The following is a 21,428-nucleotide window of genomic DNA, read 5'->3' as shown; positions in this document are numbered from 1 at the left end:
TAATACAATTTGTTCAGAGACATTGTGTGGACGCATTGTGGGCTCAATGGACGCATTGTGGACGCAATTGGACGGCAATGGACCCGTATGATCTGAACGTCTTAGCACGTAAGATATATTTTGATTTGAATTGAGCTATAGTTATAGAAGCGAACGATTCATTTGTTTGTAGACCTTGTGGAGATCAACTCCGTCTGATGGACTGATTCTTCTGTGTGATTAATAGAAAGATAAATGTATTAAATAAATAAATATATCATTGGACAACTCACATACGGTCATTTGATTCCAAACTAAGCAGAGCTTGTACTATGGTAACCAAATAACTGATAAACATACTTATATACTTCTAAATACATACTTGTATAGATAAATTGACATCCAGGCTCAGAACAAATACTCGTGCTCATCACACAAAGATTTGTCCCGGGTAGGATTCGAACCATATTATTTCTAAAGAACTAGATGTAAGTACCTTTAATCTCATGAATGAGTTTGATGTTAAAAATAATAAACTTTATGTATGAACCAGCGAGTTTCCCAGTCTTTAAAAAATTGCATTTGAATATCTAAAAATTGTTTTAATTGTGCAAAACTAATAAACTTTTGCAATCAATTACTTATGAGAGTTAAACCAAAATGGATCGCATTAAATTCTGAAAGTTGTGTCCTATTTAAAACACTTATAAACTTTTCCAAACATTCAGTACACTCACTATTACTGAATTTCAACCGTTTGACATTTGAAATCTACTTAAAATAATAGTTAGTACAGATTACCCAGAGTTACTGATCAGTTTTTCATACATCATTTCTCGGTATCTATTCGATTGTCGATAATAGAAATTTGCCATACTGATCCTTTTCCCATACTCACAAACAACCTACCCTATTTCAATGTGTAACTGGGCTTGAACGAAATAGCAATTTTAAAGGTATATTAGAATACGGGAATTAACGCGAACACGCATTTTACCTTAAAATGCCTAACGTTCCGGCGCAGGTTGCACTCGCAGGTTTAAAAGTTATGAATTTTAAAGGTGTTCAACAATAATGTCCTACGAAGGAATGAAATAGGATGAAACAAAACGTCTTGCCCTCTCAATTAGTATGTAGTGTTCCTCACAGTATAATAATTTGTGTGGCTGTCCTCCCGGCCAGTGCCCTCTGACCTCCCGCATGACTTTACCGGAATATTACATTTATTGTTACTTGTTATTATTTTATATTGTTAAGCTGTGGACATGTGGGAGAATTTTAAAAGTACATTTTGTGACATAAGCTGTTTTTATGAGTACAAATTATGTTGGGATGAAATCGGAAAAACTTGGTTAACTCAAATTTGCATCGTTCGTGTGATATATGACAGGACTACGCTTTGATCTGTGTTAAAATGAAACCGATTAATGAATGTTTATCTCATTTATGTATGTTTTAATTATTATTACTAAGGGTATAAAAGTATAGGTAGGCAATGTTAGCAAAGTTATGCAGAAACTTATAATAGGCAACTTAATTTGACAACATATTATTTATAGGGATAGTCCGGTTAACTTAGCTAAAAAGGGGTTTAGCAATAACAATGTTCTTGCCATCACACGTCAAAGTTTGGCGAGTTTACTTGCAATGAACACTAACTGTAATGGTTATTTGTACAAAATAAATACAAAAAAAATCATTACCTAGTTATATTTTCTACGGCTTAAATGACATAACATACCAGTAATAAAATATATCCAAAATAAATATTGACCAACATATTATCTTAGTTCAGTTAGCTGCAATTTAATGTAAAGAAAAAACCATGAGAATCAGCCTCCTGTCTAAATTACATTAGTGAACACCAACCCTAACACAATAAAATATATTGACACAAAATATAACAAAACTTGTAAGAATTGTTACAAATGGTGGCGGGTCGATTCCCGTTTTGTGACATTTCTAAACAATTAACAGTGGGCCATTTGATTTTATTATGCGGGATGTGTGTGTGCAGTGTGTGTGTTTACTTGATTATGTCTAATTTTGTTAAGTGCTACTGATTTTGTGTACAATATAACATAGATTGATGTTTTCTATGATTGTCACTAAACGATTATTTGTATTGGATGGGTAGATATAGAGAGTTGTGTATTTTTTGGCAACTTGTGTGAGAAAAATATTTTTGTATTGTTCCATTATTTAAACTGTTTAACTCAGGACCAGAATCTGTACAACTGCTCCTCGAACCCGAGGCAACACACCAATAGCCGGGTCCTGACTGAGCGAGCAGCCTCGCGAGGCAATATTTCGATCCCGCTCATTTCTATCTGAAAGAAAAGAGACCTAGATATTGCCCTACTCGCTCAGTCAGGACCTGGCTAATGACTTTTCAAAGTTGGGATAGGTATGTGTATCTATACTAATATTATAAAGCTGAAGAGGTTGTTTGTTTGTTTGTTTGTTTGTTTGTTTGAACGCGCTAATCTCAGAAACTACTGGACCGATTTGAAAAATTCTTTCAGTGTTAGATAGTCCATTTATCGGGGAAGGTTATAGGCTATATATCATCACGCTACTACCAATAGGAGCAGAGTACCAGTGAAAAATGTTACAAAAACGGGGAAAATTTTGACCTATTCTCTCTTATGTGACGCAAGCGAAGTTGCGCGGGTTAGCTAGTTAGAAATAATTGTCACTTGTTTCAACGATAAAGGAAAACATCTCGATGCAACTCCGAGAGTTCTTTAGAACAGTTCTTGAATGTATGCAAAGTCCCCGCACTTGGCCAACGTGGTGGACTCAAGGCCCAAACCGGGAGGGTTTAGGCCTTGAGTCCATCACGCTGGTCATGACGAGAAGAGGTCCTTGCCTAGCATTTGGACATTAATGGGTTAAATTTATTTAAGGACACGTATTTTCTCTTTACTGTTTATAATGTCTTTCTAGGCGCCCACCGGTCGATAAACGATCTGTGGGTTAAGCAAACCTTGGCGCGGTCATTCCATAGATGGGTGACCGCATAGTGGCATTTAACTGAGAGTCTCCGTGCTTCGGAGGGCACGTAAAAGGTCGGTTCCGGTTGTTGTCAATTAAGATAACAGTCGTTAAGCCATGACAAAGACCTTTCGGGCGGCTTGAACAACTTTGACCACTAACCATACGACAAGAAGAAGAAGTCTTTCAACACACATTAAAGGCATTAACCTCATCACTACTAGCCTCAAAATTAACCATAAAGAGCCGCAATAAGTGTATCAACATCTTTATTTGATGCGGAAGTAACAGGGTGGTCTGTGTCCTGACAAAGACAGTAACAAGGAAATTAGTGAGTGTAGTTGTAATTAGGTAATCAGGTTAAATGGCTCGCTGGCAACAATGTACTGAGTTGAGATGATGGTGGGCAGTGGATGGTGGGAGAGGTGCTTGACCTTTGTTAAAGATATTTGGTAGTTTTGAACTACTAGACAGACCGCCCTCAGACGTTTTACAATATGATAATGAATTAATTGAATTTAATGATTGACCGTTTAGAATTTAAGTTGGGCATTATCTTAGAAAGTTGCGAATAGTTGCGATACAAAGTCACATTTAAAGTCATATGGTGGGTGTAGGAAGACCTTTGATTTTAACAAAACTAAGGTAACTTACTTTTTTTTAAACAAGTATGTTTCAAAAAAGTATGAGGCTATTTCATACTTTGTATCAAGTTTATGAAATAATGGATATTAGGAGTCTTTGAAAACATTTGAGGGTTGGAGGGATAGTTAAGTCAAGTATTATCTAGTAACGTAATTTTTTAGGGGTAGTTGGTTAAAATAGGTACGGTTAGTACGAGGAGAGGGTAGTAGATTATTATTTAGTTACGTGTTTGTAGATGACTGAACGTTTCTTACTTAACAGATTAATGGTGAGCTGAGATCAGTGAATACAAGATTAGACAGTTATCCTAATTAAAGATTGTTATCAATCCCACATTTGCAAAGTTTTATTAATTAATTTACTACCTGTACGGAAGGTAGAGTGAGGAGCGCTAAGAAATTATTTGACGTGTCTTTATAAATTGCAGGAACACGTTAAAATTTAGCACATTTCCAAAAAACAATTACCTACTTTATACCTAGTTTCCAGAACAGGCATGACTCTTAAACCAATAGTCTATGTTAATCACACCTTCTCCAATACGACTGAATCATCGACTCGGTAATCGAACCCAAATAGCTTTCCAGGTCAGTCCTTAATTCTAGGTAATGTCTGGAGTGGACCACCATGTGCAAGTGTTTACATCTAGTGCCTGCTACTCATCACGATTTTGACAGATCACACGCTACAGCATCAAGTATCAAAGATCTTAAAATACGAGACAAGTTTGAACAAAAATCGACTTTAACGCACTAAATATAGAGTTGAAATTTGAATGTGTCTCATTTGAGAGTTAAGCTTTTTTGTATATGGAATGTTTGTAATGAAACCCATTTTTAAAAGTTCTAAGTACCGTCAATTATTTTTGAATTTTCGATCTTATGTGTTTCCAATAAGGTTTGTTTTGCCTTGTGGTGTATTGTTTTCTTATGAGCGTGTGTTGGTAAAAATGTAAGTAATATAAGTAAAGGGCGCGTGATCCGAAAGATCAAAGAGGTTTTGATCAATCCGCCGATTGTACTGCGATTTAATGGTTTTGGTCGTTTCGCTTTTCTAAAATTGTTACGTCATATTATTTTCTTTTATTAATTTGAGTATGATGTACAATGGTAAATTTATCTTGAGGTTAAAAGATGATTTGTAAAATTTGCCTATTTGAGAAATAATTGAAGGTGGTTTCATCAAATAACTGAAATAATAATAATGTAAAAAAGCATTTTTTAACGTCACTGCGTTGTAAAGATCAAAAAACTATTCTGATTCATACATACAGTTATCACATAAGTGCTGAATATATCTTCCACTAGAACATTACAACCCTTTTTAAAATTTTAACAATTTTTAATAATTTGACTGCCTCCGCAGTGGTTTAGGTCGCCATGCCGCTACCATTGCGAGGAAGGACATGGGTTCGATTCCCACACGGGACAAATAATTGTGCATGATCCACAAATAATCGTCTCGGGTCTGGTTGTACTTTGTCTGTTGCTTGCATGTTTGTAAGTCCCCGCGACACAAGAGCAATTCAAAGTGCGTGAATTGCCTTAAAAAAAAGAAATATCTATTAAAGTCTCTACTTTGTCACAGTTTTAACTCAATCATATCCCAAATTAAATACTAATTTATCTATTTCTAACAGAAAAAACCTTAAAAAATCCCCACTAGTCTGTTATAAAACGATCAAGTAGCGGCGCGTGCGCACACCGCGCAGCGCTTTGATGTGGCCGATGTTTACGCTCCCGGCCCGCCTGTGTTTGCTATTAAACAAACCCACTCGCACCACCAACAACCAACAGGGCCAATGTTGGACCCAGTTAGACAACACGTGGGAGATTGGGAATCATCGTCGTTGATAGACCTTCGATTAGTCTACAGGTAAATTGGTGTTGCTCATGTTTAAATCGTCTATCCTGTAAGCTATTTTTCTCAAAACTTCTTTATTATTCCCGCTTTGGTATCCTTCATTCGCAAGTCCAGAACAAACCTTCCTGTTTTCCCCTATAGTCCTAATACTATCTTTATAGTAGTTAAGTAAAATTGATCCCAGTTTTGTGCAAGAAGCCCTTTAAGAGGAACTTATTAGAGCTCTACCTCTTTTTTATCCCTCCTAACTTCTCTATCCTGTGCCACGACTCACCCTTATTGACTCACAGATTGTAAGTTAATTAATAAACAATAAGTTAATTTAATTATTTATTGAGTTAGTGTTAATTGTAACGTATTTTAAAATTAACAAAAAACATAATTACTCACAGTTTCGTCCAACATTGGCCGTGGTATTGGTGTTGGTGTTGGTGGTAGAGCATAGTGTTTATTACAGCATTCGTTCGGTTTGGCCCAATGAGCGATATTGTGTGTAAACAAAACCGTTCTGCTTCCATGTTAGAAAGCGGCACAAGGCATAGGCGACAGCGGGTATGTATTTTTTAAATACTTTTTATGTACGTGCGTTGGCCAACCTAAATCGTACCTATACCGTACATTTTGTTGGAATCTTAAAACGAATAATCCTAACTCACGCAAAATAAATTGGCTCACGATATAAAATCTAGCTAAATGCATCTGACACCGCAATCAAAATTGGATTTCTTATTTTCCTTAATGAATTTGGTTGTTGAACAAGTAAGGGCTGATGACAGGACAACGATTAAAAGATTTAAATAGATGCGTAAGATATCATACGCCGATTTCAAATTAGTCGATAACTTTTCATGATAATTTAAATACTAGTTTCAAGTCTTTCAGCAATAATGATTAATTTGATTAATAATGGTGTTAGAAAATCAGTCTAAATATTCCAACCTCGTAAGCTCGCTACAGCTTATAACTTGCGTGTAACGTCGGCGCGCACTTCGTTTGAAGTGGTCCGCGTTATTTACGTACTGCTTGTATATTTTGATATTCGCGGCCAGAGCATCGCTCCATACACTACATCCACTCCATACACTCATACACCCATACACTCATACACCCATACAATCATACACTCGAACACTCCATACACTCATCCATACTAATATTATAAAGCTTAAAAGTTTGTTTGTTTGTTTGAACGCGCTAATCTCAGGAACTACTGGTCCGATTTGAAAAATTCTTTCAGTGTTAGATAGTCCATTTATCAAGGAAGGCTATAGGCTGTATATCATCACGCTACGACCGATAGGAGCAGAGTACCAGTAAAAATGTTTAAACAACGGGGAAAATTTTGACCCATTCTCTTATGTGACGCAAGCGAAGTTGCACGAGTCAGCTAGTACACTCATACAATCATACAATCATCCACTCCATTAACTCATACACCCATACAACCATACAATCATATACTCTATACAGTCATAAACCCATACACTGGTATTGTATGTACCGCCTGTTGCATAACATACATCATTGGTAATCGATACAATAACAATATCATACGGGATTATACAAAAATGATAAATGGATTTTGCAAAATTGTTTTTGAATAATATTCAGAAACGTTTAGTCTTTCGTCGATTGAACTATGGTTCGTCTCAATTTTGGTCGTTATTGCAACTTTTTGCGTAATAATCAAACTATGTAAGGCGGTAATAAATATATATATAAATGAATATAATATGCAAGATAGGCTTTTGACACTGAATACAAATTATAATATCAATTCATGTAGCGTGAGTGAATGAAACTCACAAGACTGCCTTATAGTGTTCATATTGATATAAAGTCATCTTCACTTGTTAAAGTGTTGTTTAAGTTAGTAAGTCCTACATTTGAACCTAGGAACTCCGAACATACAATTATCCGATCGCAAAGTGGCTTCACATTTATCACCCCATATATCAATTCAAAGTCAAATCTTTTCGGTCAAATATTGACGGAAATTAGTTCAAATATGAAAATCTGTTACAGTTAATAAGTTTACTTTAAACTGGCAATTTATATATTAAAAAAAACAACTCCTGCACTAAGAATTGCTCTTGTGTCGCATCGATTTACAAACAACGGACACAAAGTACAAACAGACTGAAAACAATTATTGGTGAACCGCACAAATAATTGTTCCGTGTATGAATCGAATATACGACCTCCCGACGCAATGGTAGCGGCGACCTTAACCACTGGGACACAGAGGCAATTCTAAGCTGAACTCATATTTGTCACTAATATTCCTTACTAAGCCAATAAAGTTTGTCATCAACCCCTTCTACCATAGCTCGTATTACGCCCTACTCTATACAAATGCTATTCGGATTATGATAATAAGTTTTTCAAGGTTTCCTTCATTGCAACTACCACGTGGTAGTACTGCGTGCTAACAATATTGAATTAATACATTTTACTTTTTGTCAGAAGCCCTAAGTGGTCCTTCTAATAGGATTAGCGAATATATTACGAGTAGATTTTAATTCGCACTTGTATGATTGTAATGAAATTTGTACGTATGGCTTTAATATACAAATTATGAATAGGAAAATCTGCATTTGTAGAATATTTTTTATGGTCCAAATATCTCATATTTTTTTATAACTGTGAGTTAAAATGTCAGTAACTCTAAGAGTAGTATATATAATAATTACTTTATAAGGCTAAGTGAATTATTTCTACTCTCATGGCAAAAAAAAACAATTAGTTTGAGTAACCAAATTCATTCACTTTGATATATGGTCTGTGGAAATACGGATATTTTTATACGGAATATAATGAAAATGCCTGGAGGAGCTATTGGGCTATGAAACATTTAATGAAAGGCAAGCTTCCAATCACCATGAAGCGTAGGCTCATGGATATGTGCATCCTTCCCATACTTACCTACGGCGCACAGACTTGGTCTTTGACATCCGTCCAGAAGTCCAGGCTCAGGGTTTGCCAGCGAGCCATGGAGCGCAGCATACTGGGTGTGCGGCTTACAGACAGGGTCAGAAACACGACACTGCGCTCCAAAACTCAAATAGCAGACGTAGCTGAAAAGGCCGCTAAGCTGAAGTGGAACTGGGCGGGCCACGTTTGTCGAATGCCGGATGACGCATGGGCCAAAATAGCGACGAAGTGGACCCCGCCAACCGGGAGACGGCGGCGAGGGAGACCTCGCAAGAGATGGAGAGACGAGCTTGACTCCTACAACCCAGATTGGGTACAGACCGCCGAAGATCGCTTGCAGTGGAAAGCTATGGGGGAGGCCTTTGCCCAGCAGTGGGACGATATAGGCTAATGATGATGTTGATGATGATATAAAAATACGGATAATTTTCTTAGTCACTACGTACTCAACTACCTTTTCTTCTCAAAGTATTTTAAACACATGCCAATGAATACCTCTTAAATCACTAACCCAAAATCTAACCTCACAAATCAAAGCGAAAAAAACAGTACATATATTTATAATTAACCACAAAATGATCAACTCTACCGCTTTAAGTAAATCACTAAAAACATTCTAACAGTCCACACTACACTCTTATAGTACAAGTTGGATCACGAGTACAAGTCGGATCAAACGCGTTCGTCAAAGAGCCGTCGTGTAAACACACGGCACTTCCTGTAATGATTTCATTACACCTGATATGTAAACATACGTTTCCGTTTTCGCTATTTTTATATCGGATTTGTTGTATTATAGAGGTTATTTTGAGGTAAGTAGCTTTCTTTTTAAGTAAAGAAAGTCGTTTTTAAAGTTAAAAATGTAGCTCGTAGCTAAAGTTCTTTACATGAGCCTAGATAAGTCAAATAAGGATATATTACTGCTTGAAATCAAATTGTTAAACCTCTAATTGATGAGTAGTATACAATATTATTATCTAAGCCAGTGATATACTATGGTGTAATGTGACATGAGTCGCCAAAGAGACAAGAAAAAGTTGTGCGACGTCGCCGGACAAAAACCAATAACTTACCTTACTATTTTCGTTGCAGTATTAAGTTTTTGTAAGTAAAAACGTGTTATCTTCTAGTAATAGAATAGAAACATGAAATTTTGAATCTTTCTTGAATTCAGTAGCTTCGTAAATCTGTACAAAACATATAATATTCGTATTCCTGAAATTATAGCCATGGTATTAACGAGTAAATAAAGACATAATTATTTATTTAGCAGAAGGCGGCAGGAACCGGGTGAGTTGCGAAACTTTACGAGTCACGTAGGAAATAACAACCGCGATCTGACCACTGACCACAAATCATATGTTTGTACTGAATATTACAGATTTACCTTACGTTAGTACATAGTGACGTAGCAATTTGTAGGTGTACCTTAATTGATAGCTGGTTCGTTGAAATAGACTATTTGATTTTCCATTCAAGCTTGCTTTAAAACAAAGTCTATGAAAATTATGTGTTTTTCTAATTAGGTAACAAAATAAAAGCCAAATAGCAGTGATAGCCGAGTGCTTTAAACTGGCACCTCATATGCAAGTAGTCGACGGCGACGGTCCGAACCAGGGGCAACACACCAATGACTTTTCGAAGTTATGTGTGTATTAGAAATATAACACGTGCTCTAATGGTGAAGAAAACATTGTGATGAAACCTTGCATGCCTAAAAAAAATTTTAATACATTTATTGAGGGCATGGAAAATCCCCAACTCGCACTTGGCTAGCGTGGTGATCTCAAGGCCCAACCCTCCCTCGTTTGAGAGGTGGCCCTTGCCCAGCAGTAGTACAGTAAGGGGTTGAAAAATAACGCTATAAATTGCGACATCTTATTGCGATAAAATCTGCTGTTTTAAAAGGAGAAAGGTCCTTAGCAGCAAGCCACTCATGTAAAATAAATCTACTAATAACTAACTTTTCCATAACGTAAGCTAAGTAAACGACCAATGATTCGGTCGTTGGTGCGTCTGCGGCAACACGTCCGGTCGCTTTGATCGTCGAAACATACATCATTGCGTGCGCCCGCGCACTGAAAATCATTCCTGTATTGACAGATTTACGACCAAGAAACGTGTGCATTTGGAAAAATATTCATTTAACAAGTTATTACAGTTTTTGTTTATGATTTATTCGATATCAAACGTTTTCTTTGATGGCTGGTGGTGTACCTTTGATATGTGTAATGTGTAAATATTGGTGATCCTGCTTCGTATCTATTCAATAGGATGTTGAGTAATACTCGTGTAATGATGAGTTTCATTCGCGTTAATATTGTTTTATTTATGCTTGCGTGTGGTTGGGAAATTATTGCTACATATTTAGGTTTAAGGGGTTAAGGTATTCGCTTCATGTAAAATACTGGTACTCAGCTGCATCCGTTGAGACTGGAAGCCGAATTAACATAGTTGGAAGAAAGGCAAGGCTAAAAAAGGGTTTAAATTTGTCTATCGCAAAGAGCATGTCGGCTTTCTAGCCCTTCTTAATCATGTGAACTATAGAAGTTTGATTATTATTAAACAAGGTGTTCTTGACGCCTAAAGAGCTTTTAATCTTTAGTCATGTAAACCTTAATATGAAGTGAATGGGCACTCAAACCACAACTTCTACTTAACTACCTTATGTCACTCAATTGTGGTATGGTTTAAAAATCTTTAAGTTTTTACTTAAATTGTACTAAAATCAGTGCCAATAAACAATCTTTTTGAGTTCAATTGTAAGTACACACATTAATCTAGGTTGAATCCAGCGGACAGTTCTTTATCCAATTTTTTCTGTCTAAATTTATTTTCTAGTCACAAAAACTCATCACAAGTAAGACACATCACAGATATGGGCAAACAAATAAAAAGTCAAGCGTCCCGTCACCCGTCATATTTCCGCGCGGGTGCGCACGCGCATGTCACCGTCACGTGACGAGGGTAGCGATGATCCATCTACGACCAGCATACGGAAGATATTATAGTTTTCATATTAATATTTATAAAAAACCGACCTCCAAAACCAAAAAATGAACACAAGAGGTGTTTTTGAACGCAAACTGGATGTGGACCTAGCTAAGAAGTCTTGGTTGACTGTTCTACCAAACGGGAAATCGAAGTACAATAGCTCTCGCCGTTGCAGCAGTCTCGATGTGGACCTGAAAAGCCGTTGATTATGATACAGTCAATTGTTCAAGTTAATTGACACCAGTCTACCGTTTTTTAGGATATCGTTAGTTTTGAACTAGGGCTACTACCACGAACAAAGTACTTGCGGAATAAGCTAGGGCTGGTGATTTACATACTTTTCTCGATAGCTGCTCGGTTGCCTTAGTAATAGAAATGTGCCCATCGAAGCTGAAAGTTAAGCGTAAATAAATAAAAATAAATTTTACCTACCTTTAATAAGGCGGGGCTAGGCTGAGTCCACTACGCTGGCCTAGTGCAGGATGGGGACTTCAAGAACTGTTCTAAAGAACTCTCAGGCATGCAAAGTTGTATTGCGATGTTTTTCTTCATTGTTTGAACAAGTGATAATTATTTCTAATACACACATAACTTCGAAAAACGTATGACGCATCAACCTATAGCACTCGGCTATCACTGTACTACCATTCGGCTATCACTGCTCTACCACAGGGCTACCAGTGCTCTATCACTCGGCTATCACTGCTTGTTTAAGCAAATCACAGTACAAATAAATGATCACGTTGTTTTTCGGTACTTGGAGTATGCACGTACGTTGTAATTTCATCATCTTTGAATAACTAATCAATTATGATTAATATTATTTGCGTGTTTACTTCAAAACATTGCGAATTGCGATGTTTATCTACATTGTTTATTATTAGTAAATTTCGCTAATATCTGATTGTAGGTCGGATAAGGTTACTTGCGGCATACAAACAAAATAAAAATCATTCATTCATAATTATACAAGTAGGATAAATGTTAACACTTAAATCTACAGCCACTTTGAAGAGGTACACTGGTAGCTGTAAAATACTGGTATTCAGCTGCATCAGTTGAGATTGGAAGCCGACTCGAACATAGTTGGAATAAAGGCTACGCTGAAATATACTAAAATGGTTGTGGCTTTTGACAATAATTGACCATAGAGGATATTTTTTAGAACATTGCTATATTTTCCGTTTTCCGTTTTCCGTCAGTAAGGTATAGCTATTTATCGAATCATCATCATTATATCAGCCTCTACACATCATCTGCTAGACATAGGCCTCGTCAACAATGTCCACAACGTACGGTATTTATCGAATACTAGCTGACCCGCGCAACTTCGCTTGCGTCACAGAAGAGAGAATGGGTCAAAATTTAGCCCCGTTTTTGTAACATTTTTTACTGGTACTCTGCTCTTATTGGTTGTAGCGTGATGATATATAGCCTGTAGCCTTCCTCGATAAATGAGCTATGTAACACTGAAAGAATTTTGCAAACCGGACCAGTAGTTCCTGAGATTAGCGCGTTCAAACAAACAAACAAACTCTTCAGTTTTATAATATTAGCATAGATACACAAGTTAATAAATATTGTATATGAGAAATTCAACGACTTATATTTTCCATGGCTATACATATTTCTTTCAGTTCACTATCGGCGTGGAATGTAACCTGAATTCTTCGCACAATAGCATGCTATTAGTGTACTATTTAGTAGATGGTACGTGATAAACGAACGGAAGGCCTGTCCGTTATTCCGCTACATAAATATTTTCGTGGCGGCTTGATGGATCGGTCGTCGGTTCGGTTCCCGACTCGGTCTAATCTCGCTGTTTATCAATATTATTGTATTTTTTATAATATTTCTTTTTAGTGGAATTATGTAAATGGAGTATTTTAGAAATGTGCTGTGGGAATTTTTGTGGTTCAACTGATAGATAGGAATAATGTAGAATTGATTCGAAATGAAATTCAATTTGACAATTTGATTGCTTCCTACTTAATTTATAAAAAAATATAAGTACAAAAAGGAAAGGAAAGGATTAAATAAAGAAGTAAACAGTGAGTACTTCTTTTAACTTATGTACATACATAAAAAGTTTCATAATGTGTTTTCAAGATCAAAAACATTTGTACGATACCATTGCAAACTAATTTATAACCTAGATTATTTAATGACTGGCAGTGACATTTTAATAAGATTCATAAATAATATTTACTTCTATTGATCCATAATACAATTAGGCCCATTGGAAACATAACGAGCTTTCCACCAAAACAAAAAAATAAAAAAATTACATAAGTACTGTAACGGTTGTGCCTATTTGCACTTATTAAACTACATAACATATATTATAATGCCTTATTTTAAGGTCAAAGTAGGAAATTCAAACTTTTTAAGTAACATACTCGTAATTACGAAAAAGAATCTTCGTATGAAACGACTTAATTAATTTCCAAGCCTCGTCTGAATTTAATTAGAATCTTCTTAACTTAATTCGCAAAAGTCTGAAACCAAAAATCTATCTAGACGGTAGAAATTGTAATGAAACTTTGGATGAACGAAACGTAGCAGGCCTTCCAACTACAAGCGCGGTACAAAGCTATGCAAAGCCAGACAGTTTCCCACTAGGGACAGATCGATACACTGCCTGGAAACGAGACAATCTCGCTCTAAAAGGTCGTAACTGCACATCAACTGCCTAGCTATTGTCGCTACATTTCGATACATCATGTATACTTAGTCATCTAACAAATTTAAGTATTTTATTATTTTTATTTGAACGTACACATTAAACCATGTTATACGAACATTGCTGAGTAGTAATAACAAATATCAAATCATTTTTACCAAGGAAGAGGACTATTTGCCTTCAAATCACTGTAAAATTACTCTAATGTCAGTTGTGCGCACCGGTCGGTAAACGATCTGTGAGTTAAGCAACCATTGGCGCGGTCATTCTTTAGATGGGTGACCGCATAGTGGTATTTGAACTGAGCGTCTCCGTGCTTGGGAGGGCACGTAAAAAGTTGGTCCCAATTAAGATAACAGTCTTTAAGCCATGTCAAAGGCCTTTTTGAACAATTTTGACACTAGGTTGAACACTAACCATACGATAGATAGATAGACTTAGAAAGTATCGATTTTACAGTTTGTGTTACAGGAGCTTGTACTTCAGTAATAGAGCCTTGTTTCACAAGACCGTGTGGCCTAATGGATAAGGCGTCGGACTTCGGATCCGAAGATTGCAGGTTCAAGTCCTGTCACGGTCGTGATCTCATCGTTGTTGTTTTTGTCTTTTCTTTTTTGTTTATATTGTAGAAATTATAAGGTGGTTGAGTTTTTAACTGAAATTCAGTATTTTTTCGGTTTATCACGAACGGACGTCGGATCCGTAGACATCGTCATCCTTTTTATTCTACAGAATTTTCAATTTTTCTATTTAACTTTTCTTAAAATTTCTTTGAAATCACTTTTTTTTATAAAAAGACAAATGCCGCATAAATATTGTTCTTGTGTCGCGGGGACTTTAACAAACATACACACAATGGACACAATTTACAACCAGACCCACTGGCTAAAAAACATCAAAACTTTCGCATTTACACTGTTATACATAATAATTATTATAATTTCTACAATATAAACAAAAAAAAAACAAAAACAACAACGATGAGATCACGACCGTGACAGGACTTGAACCTGCAATCTTCGGATCCGAAGTCCGACGCCTTATCCATTAGGCCACACGGTCTTGTGGGAGAAGGTTCTATTTACACGCTCACATCACTCCGGGAATAACTCACGGCCCTACATATAAATAGGGGTAGTTTATGTAGAACTACAGTCAAATAACTTAGTAGAGAGTCTCGTATTCAAGGTTCGCGGTTAGCGAGTATAAGTGAATTATAGTTATGCATATGCGGTAGATTAAAGCTACTTTATTATGAAAATACAACCGTTTTCAGAATAGTAAACTCATATTTTGAAAACTACAAACTAAAGTTAGTATAGCAGTGTTTAATAATATCTAGGTATGCTATTGCTAGCTTTTTCTGTTATTGTTTCAAAAGCTTCTTTTTGTTCCTTTCATAACTTCATAGACTAAAATTTTTGCACACCTATGGTTGTCCCACTGTTGGGCAAGTGTCTCCGAACTAGGAAGGGGTTAGGCCTAGGATTCTACCATATTCAACATTATTGTGGCAGTGTTGTCTGGGATATAAACGTATTTTTATAATTCTTATTAACAACATAATTATCACACGGTAAGTAAGTAGCAGTAAAAAGATCTGACCTTTTTGCAGCTTGTTATAATAACTGTAGACTAGCCCAGTATGATTATAAACATTTATTTATTTTTTAGAAACCTTCGTATTGCCTGTTAACTGTTATATCAATTTGACTTGCACAATCCATTTAATTTAAATTATAACTGGCAACTTACAACCTATTTATACGCTTGTCAATTTTCACAAGTTTCAAACAAACTTAACTTTTACAACCACTACTCCTACTACACAACCTTAGTACTATCAAAATAGGGTGCAATATCGTTTGGCAAATTTGTTCTGAAGTGTAAAACATATCTTGGTTCCACAATTCGTTCCTTTTTTGATGTATCGTTGCGATGGTTATCAATATGATGTATAGATGTCGCTAGTGGGTGTCTGGCTCTATAGTCTATGGTGTTTGTTATTGATTGAAGATATTCACGGTAGCTGCGCATTTGATGGGTTAGCAGTGATGTCAGATGTTGTGGGTTTTAGAGAAATGTGGGTGAAATGTTTGCTCAGGTATTTTTCGGTTTCCGAATTAATTTCGTGGTTATGATGGACATTAGTCGTACTTCTTAAGTTATACTATTACTTACTTACAGACTATTATGCATTTTGTAGCGTTTAGGGGGTTAGTAAAAACAATCTATGTTTTTCAGTTTTTGTCAATGTTTGTTCTCGGGTTTTACACTATATCCGTGGTAAATTGTAGACGTCTAGTCCTGAAACAGAAAAGACAAATGTTTGCATTTAATGTCGTAATTAGCATGCACTTTATAATAATTATGAGCGATTAATTACTTATAGTCGCTACAAATATGTAGTTACTTTTATAATATACCTTTATACAATTCTGAAGGTATACTATGAAAGTATATATTTGCAACTCTAGTTTATAATAACTCCTGAAACGATTAGAACAGAAAACATTTAAGCTGCTTGCAAAACTTGTTTTTCTTCACCGTAAAAATATGTTATTGTTCACTTATTTAGCATTTAACAAACGCGCCAATTGTTACAGATAAAGGACAGACTATATCACTCTTTGTTGTCTATGACTTGGACATATTGCTTGAACGGAAGGCAGAGACAAAACTGTCCGGTCTACATCTCGGGAGCAGACGTGTTATTGTTTTTTAACTTAAATTGTATCTAGAACAAATACATTTGAAAAATAAACTAATTAGAGTTTTAAATTTGATATATTTTGCTAAATATATCATGTTTTAAACCTATTGTTATTGTCTGATGTAATGTCTTTATGTTCGGCCTAGATTGTTTCGAAGATAATTGTAGTTAAGCAACAAGCAATTGTACATGAATATACAAAGAACGGCTATTGAAATGCAATGATATGAGAGAAATCTAAGTGGTATTTGATCGTAATATTGCATGAATCAATACTTAATAGAGCGTTATCGTGACATAAAGGCTTGAAGATCGACATTGTAATTTAAGAGTAGATATATTTAACACTAGAGGCCGCCCGCGACTTCGTCCGCGTGGAAACTCTTCCCGTGTAAATCCCGGTCCCTTGGGAACTCCAGGACAAAAAGTAGCCTATGTGTTATTCTGGGTCTTCAGCTATCTATACAGTAAATTTCATCGTAATCGGTTCAGCAGTATTTGCGTGAAAGAGTAACAAACATCCATACATACTCACAAACTTTCGCATTTTTATTATCAGTAGGATATTAGTAGTATTTGAAATGTCCAATATGAACTTCCTTGAACTGTATTTCTAAAAGCTTCCATATTGCTCTACATCGCAAGATTTTTAAATACTCAAAACTAAAATGAATAGCTACCAACCACAGACAATAAACTTTCACGAGAATGAAAAAAACTACTCTAATTCCATATTCAAAGTGTCGCGTCACTCATTGTCTCTGGCTAATAAATAGCGCGGGTAATTTTGACAGATACGCGCGCGCTTCCACGGCGCCACTGTTGGTTAGATTTACTGTTGCTCCAACCTATATTGTTCTACTTTTGTGTTTAACACGTTTGGAATTCAAAATAAATGAGTTGAGCTACTGATTTAAATGTCAATACTGAGTTAATACGGTTAGGTGTTTTTGTTTCTGACCAAATATGTGGTAGAAAGAGCAGTCTACGGCTTAGAAACGTTTCGTTTCACGCATTGTGTGTAGACGCTTACAGATTACAACTAGCGTGATTCATGAGTCGTGTTACACAAGTTTTTGTCTATTTTATGACCTTTTTATTTGTATGTAATTTAAATAATAATGTTCTTTAATTTATTTTAACGTATCTGCATAAATTTCGTTCACGGTGTATTGTTACGAGGCTAGTTACAATTGTTATTGTGTTATGATTTTATTGTTATTTTAAATTGCTTGTAATGTGGTTTCTTTTTTAATTATGTAGAGTTTTTAACTGGTTAAACATGATGCTTATTCTTTAAATTATTACTTGAGCTTTTATTATCTTTACAGATAGTCTTATAGATACTGTTTTATAGGCCAGTTTTGAGTTCCTGTTAAGCAAAAAAAATCTAATAATTTTCTAATGGGTTTCAAGTGACCATCCAGAGTTTGGACATTGGTCAACAGATGGCAGTAGTCGTCTTAAAGGTCGTTTAAGTACGGAAGTTTATAAATATAAACTAATTTATGCAACAGTTGCAAAACTTGCGAATGCTAATAAAGTAATTCAAACAAGACACATCGTCAATAATCGTCGCATAATTTAAAATGAAACGCGAATAATTTTCCAATTAAAACTGAACATTAATTCAGAACAAAAATATAGACATCAAGTTTTAATAAAACATTCGAATCAATTCACACTCAATAGAATATCCGAAGGCAATTCTTTTTAAACATAACCTACACTTACACAACTTTAAACCCTATTCTCATAGCAATAAAATTCAAAATCTTTAAATAATATTTTGCGTAGTATAAGGAAAGTAAAGGTAGTTTCACACTGGTGGGTTATCGTGCGTGTGCGCAACAAATCCCGCGACAAAATGGCCGGACACACGCGGCGTCGCTCATTACGTATGTGATTTATATCGATGGAAGATTGCGAATAATTTGTAATGTATACCGGTGTTTTTGGTAATCAATGATTTATTTAACAGTTTTTTTGTTCGTTAATTAAAGTTGTCTTTTGATTTTAAATGTAATTGTTGTATTTGATGATGTCTGTGTTGTTGTAGTAAAGGAGAGCGTAGGTGGTATGATTTGATTCCCATACGGAACCAATACTAGGTATTTGTGTCATTTACAATAACCTGGTTGCAGTTTCAATCAGACTCACGATTCTCTGACGAATTTTGGCCAATAAAAAATACATTACACATACAGTAGTTTGTTTTTTCAAATTACAACGAGATTGACTGTACATCTTTCATTATCATCAATTACAAAAAAAGGTCCTTCTGGTTGTACGTCGCATGTTTGTAAAAGTCTTAAGATAAAATATGATCTAGTCTCTGTAAGATATTATCACATAATGTTACCGTTTAGGGTTCATATTGCCCAATATTATTTACAACTAGCTGACCCGCGCATCTTCGCTTGCGTCACATTAGAGAGAATGGGTGAAATTTTTCCCCGTTTTTGTAACATTTTTTACTGGTACTCTACTCTTAATGGTCGTAATGTGATGATACATAGCCTATAGCCTTCCTCGATAAATGGACTATCTAACTCTGAAAGAATTTTTCAAATCGGATCTGTAGTTCTTGAGATTAGCGCGTTCAAAGAAATAAACCAACAAACAAACAAACTCTTCAGCTTTATAATATTTGTATAGATTTAAATACTAAGTGTAGTTTAAGTCTATTGTACAATAAAATGGTGCCGTATCATCGTGGGTCTAAGTACAGCCATAGTGCAACAATAATGTAATTTTTAAATAAGAAAAAAGTACCCAAATGAGTATCGTAAGGATGAGTATTATTTTACACAAATTCACGTTAATTCGTATTATTTGTTTGTATGTGATGACTTAGTGTTGCAGATAAGAGTAAATATACAGTCATCATGAATGTTTTTTATCGATTGTTTACGATAAACATTATATTATTGAAGGTTTTTCCTCATCTTAATTACTTTGATAATGGTCAAATTGCGCAGCATTGATACGGTATCTTATGTAATAGGTTCTTCCCCAGGTTTGGTGCTCGAAAGTGCCTTAAAAGAACCCTGAAAAGTCCTGAAAAATGTTTTGACAATTCTGTTATAAATCAGGATTTTTGGTAGGAAGAGTATTTCATCATCCTCTTCGACGTTAGTCCCTTGTTACTTATCCACGCTCTACGCTATATAGGTAAGAAAATACTGAAAATAAGTATATTTCAGTATCCAGACTAATTTATTATGTAGGAGTCCAATGATTGTAGAGAGAAACGTTTGATCCTATTACTGTTACTTCAATAAGTGTATTGAAACATTAAAGAACACACGACTAATAGGTAGTTCTCTGGTCTCTGTCTACCACTGTGGGATAAGGCATGATTTTATGTATGTATAACTAATAGGCAGTACTAATCTTTTACCGATGATACCGTCTGAACGAAGTCGCGGGAATAAGATAGTCAAAATACAAAGACACATTATCATTGAATAAAATCATACAGTAATTTACTCACTATTGAGGGGAAAAGGGAGGGAAAAAACCTGAAAATAAATAAAAAAATGCCAGTAATCACAGGAAACGTCTACATTTGCAATAAAAACTTACAATTGCGTATCTAACAGTGTAACTTGTATCTATTGACGTACAGACCGCCCGTAGTACTGTCTACGTGAGTGAAGGGAATCAATTGAGAGTACAGTAGCGACCTCTGTAGTGAAGCGAATGCGACGTTTTATGAACACGCCTTTGTTATGTGCCAGTGTGATGTTTGTTTGTATGTAGAAGTGCTAGAAAGTTTGTAGTGTGTCTGGAATAGTCTAGATGCTATTGGGTTTTTACATTAGTAATTTAAAGATATTTTGAATCCTTTATTGTATATTAATGGACCTCAAGTTGAAACAATTGTGCATCAAAAGTGATGTCTATAAAATATGATATTCTTGGTAGAGTTAGTTTCTTATCTCTAGTTTGTCGATACTTATATTTGTTAAACAGTCATTTTTAATATTATTAATTCACGTTGTTTCAGTTTTAACTCATCATTTTACAAGGGAAAATGTATATAAAAATCTATATTAATAACTTTTAAGTTTGAACTTGAGTGCAAAGTTCGTAAAACGGAACGTATTTTTTTTTCAGAGCTCTAAACATGCGTTAAGTTTCTCCACCGTTCAGAAACACATTCTCAATTAGTCTCGCTACCGCTACTTGGGTGTCTAACTTAATGAATTTCACGCATCTAATACTCACATTATTATGTGTTTTTGTACATTTTTGTCCTACTTGAACGTTACGGACCATTGTGCGATTTCTACCAGTTTTCTTTGACTAGGCATAATAATTAGCGTAGCAATGTGCATTAGGCAGAATGATCAGTGCTTTTGTTCACTTGTATGGTAGCTGATGGACACAGTGGGTGGTAATTGTCGATTGAAATGTGACTGCTGTAATTCTTTTGTTTATGGTCTTTGTTTTTTTTTTTGAAGCAACGTGCTACTACTTCTGTGCTTTTAGAAACGTGCAGATTTCTCTTTGGTTCTCTATTCATAATATAGTCTTATAGAAAAAGGAAGCTTATGGTTCATAATATTGTTATCAATTGACAGTGAGTTCTAACCATATGTATTTTTAAGCAAA

At 35.4% G+C, this 21,428-nt stretch overlaps 2 non-coding genes across 2 annotated transcripts; one reads left to right on the top strand and one right to left on the bottom strand.

Moving 5' to 3' along the window:
- Window positions 1-14,602: 14,602 nt before the first annotated feature.
- Window positions 14,603-14,675, top strand: TRNAR-UCG (transfer RNA arginine (anticodon UCG)). Its single transcript has one exon. It is a non-coding gene; the product is annotated as a tRNA-Arg (tRNA).
- A 409-nt stretch (window positions 14,676-15,084) lies between these two features.
- TRNAR-UCG (transfer RNA arginine (anticodon UCG)) lies at window positions 15,085-15,157 on the bottom strand. Its single transcript has one exon. It is a non-coding gene; the product is annotated as a tRNA-Arg (tRNA).
- Window positions 15,158-21,428: the final 6,271 nt, after the last annotated feature.

This window comes from Anticarsia gemmatalis, chromosome 9 (assembly GCF_050436995.1).
Source record: "Anticarsia gemmatalis isolate Benzon Research Colony breed Stoneville strain chromosome 9, ilAntGemm2 primary, whole genome shotgun sequence".
Classification (NCBI taxonomy): domain Eukaryota; kingdom Metazoa; phylum Arthropoda; class Insecta; order Lepidoptera; family Erebidae; genus Anticarsia; species Anticarsia gemmatalis.
Note: the sequence above shows the minus strand (reverse complement) of the source record. Positions and strands in the feature narration are given on the sequence as shown.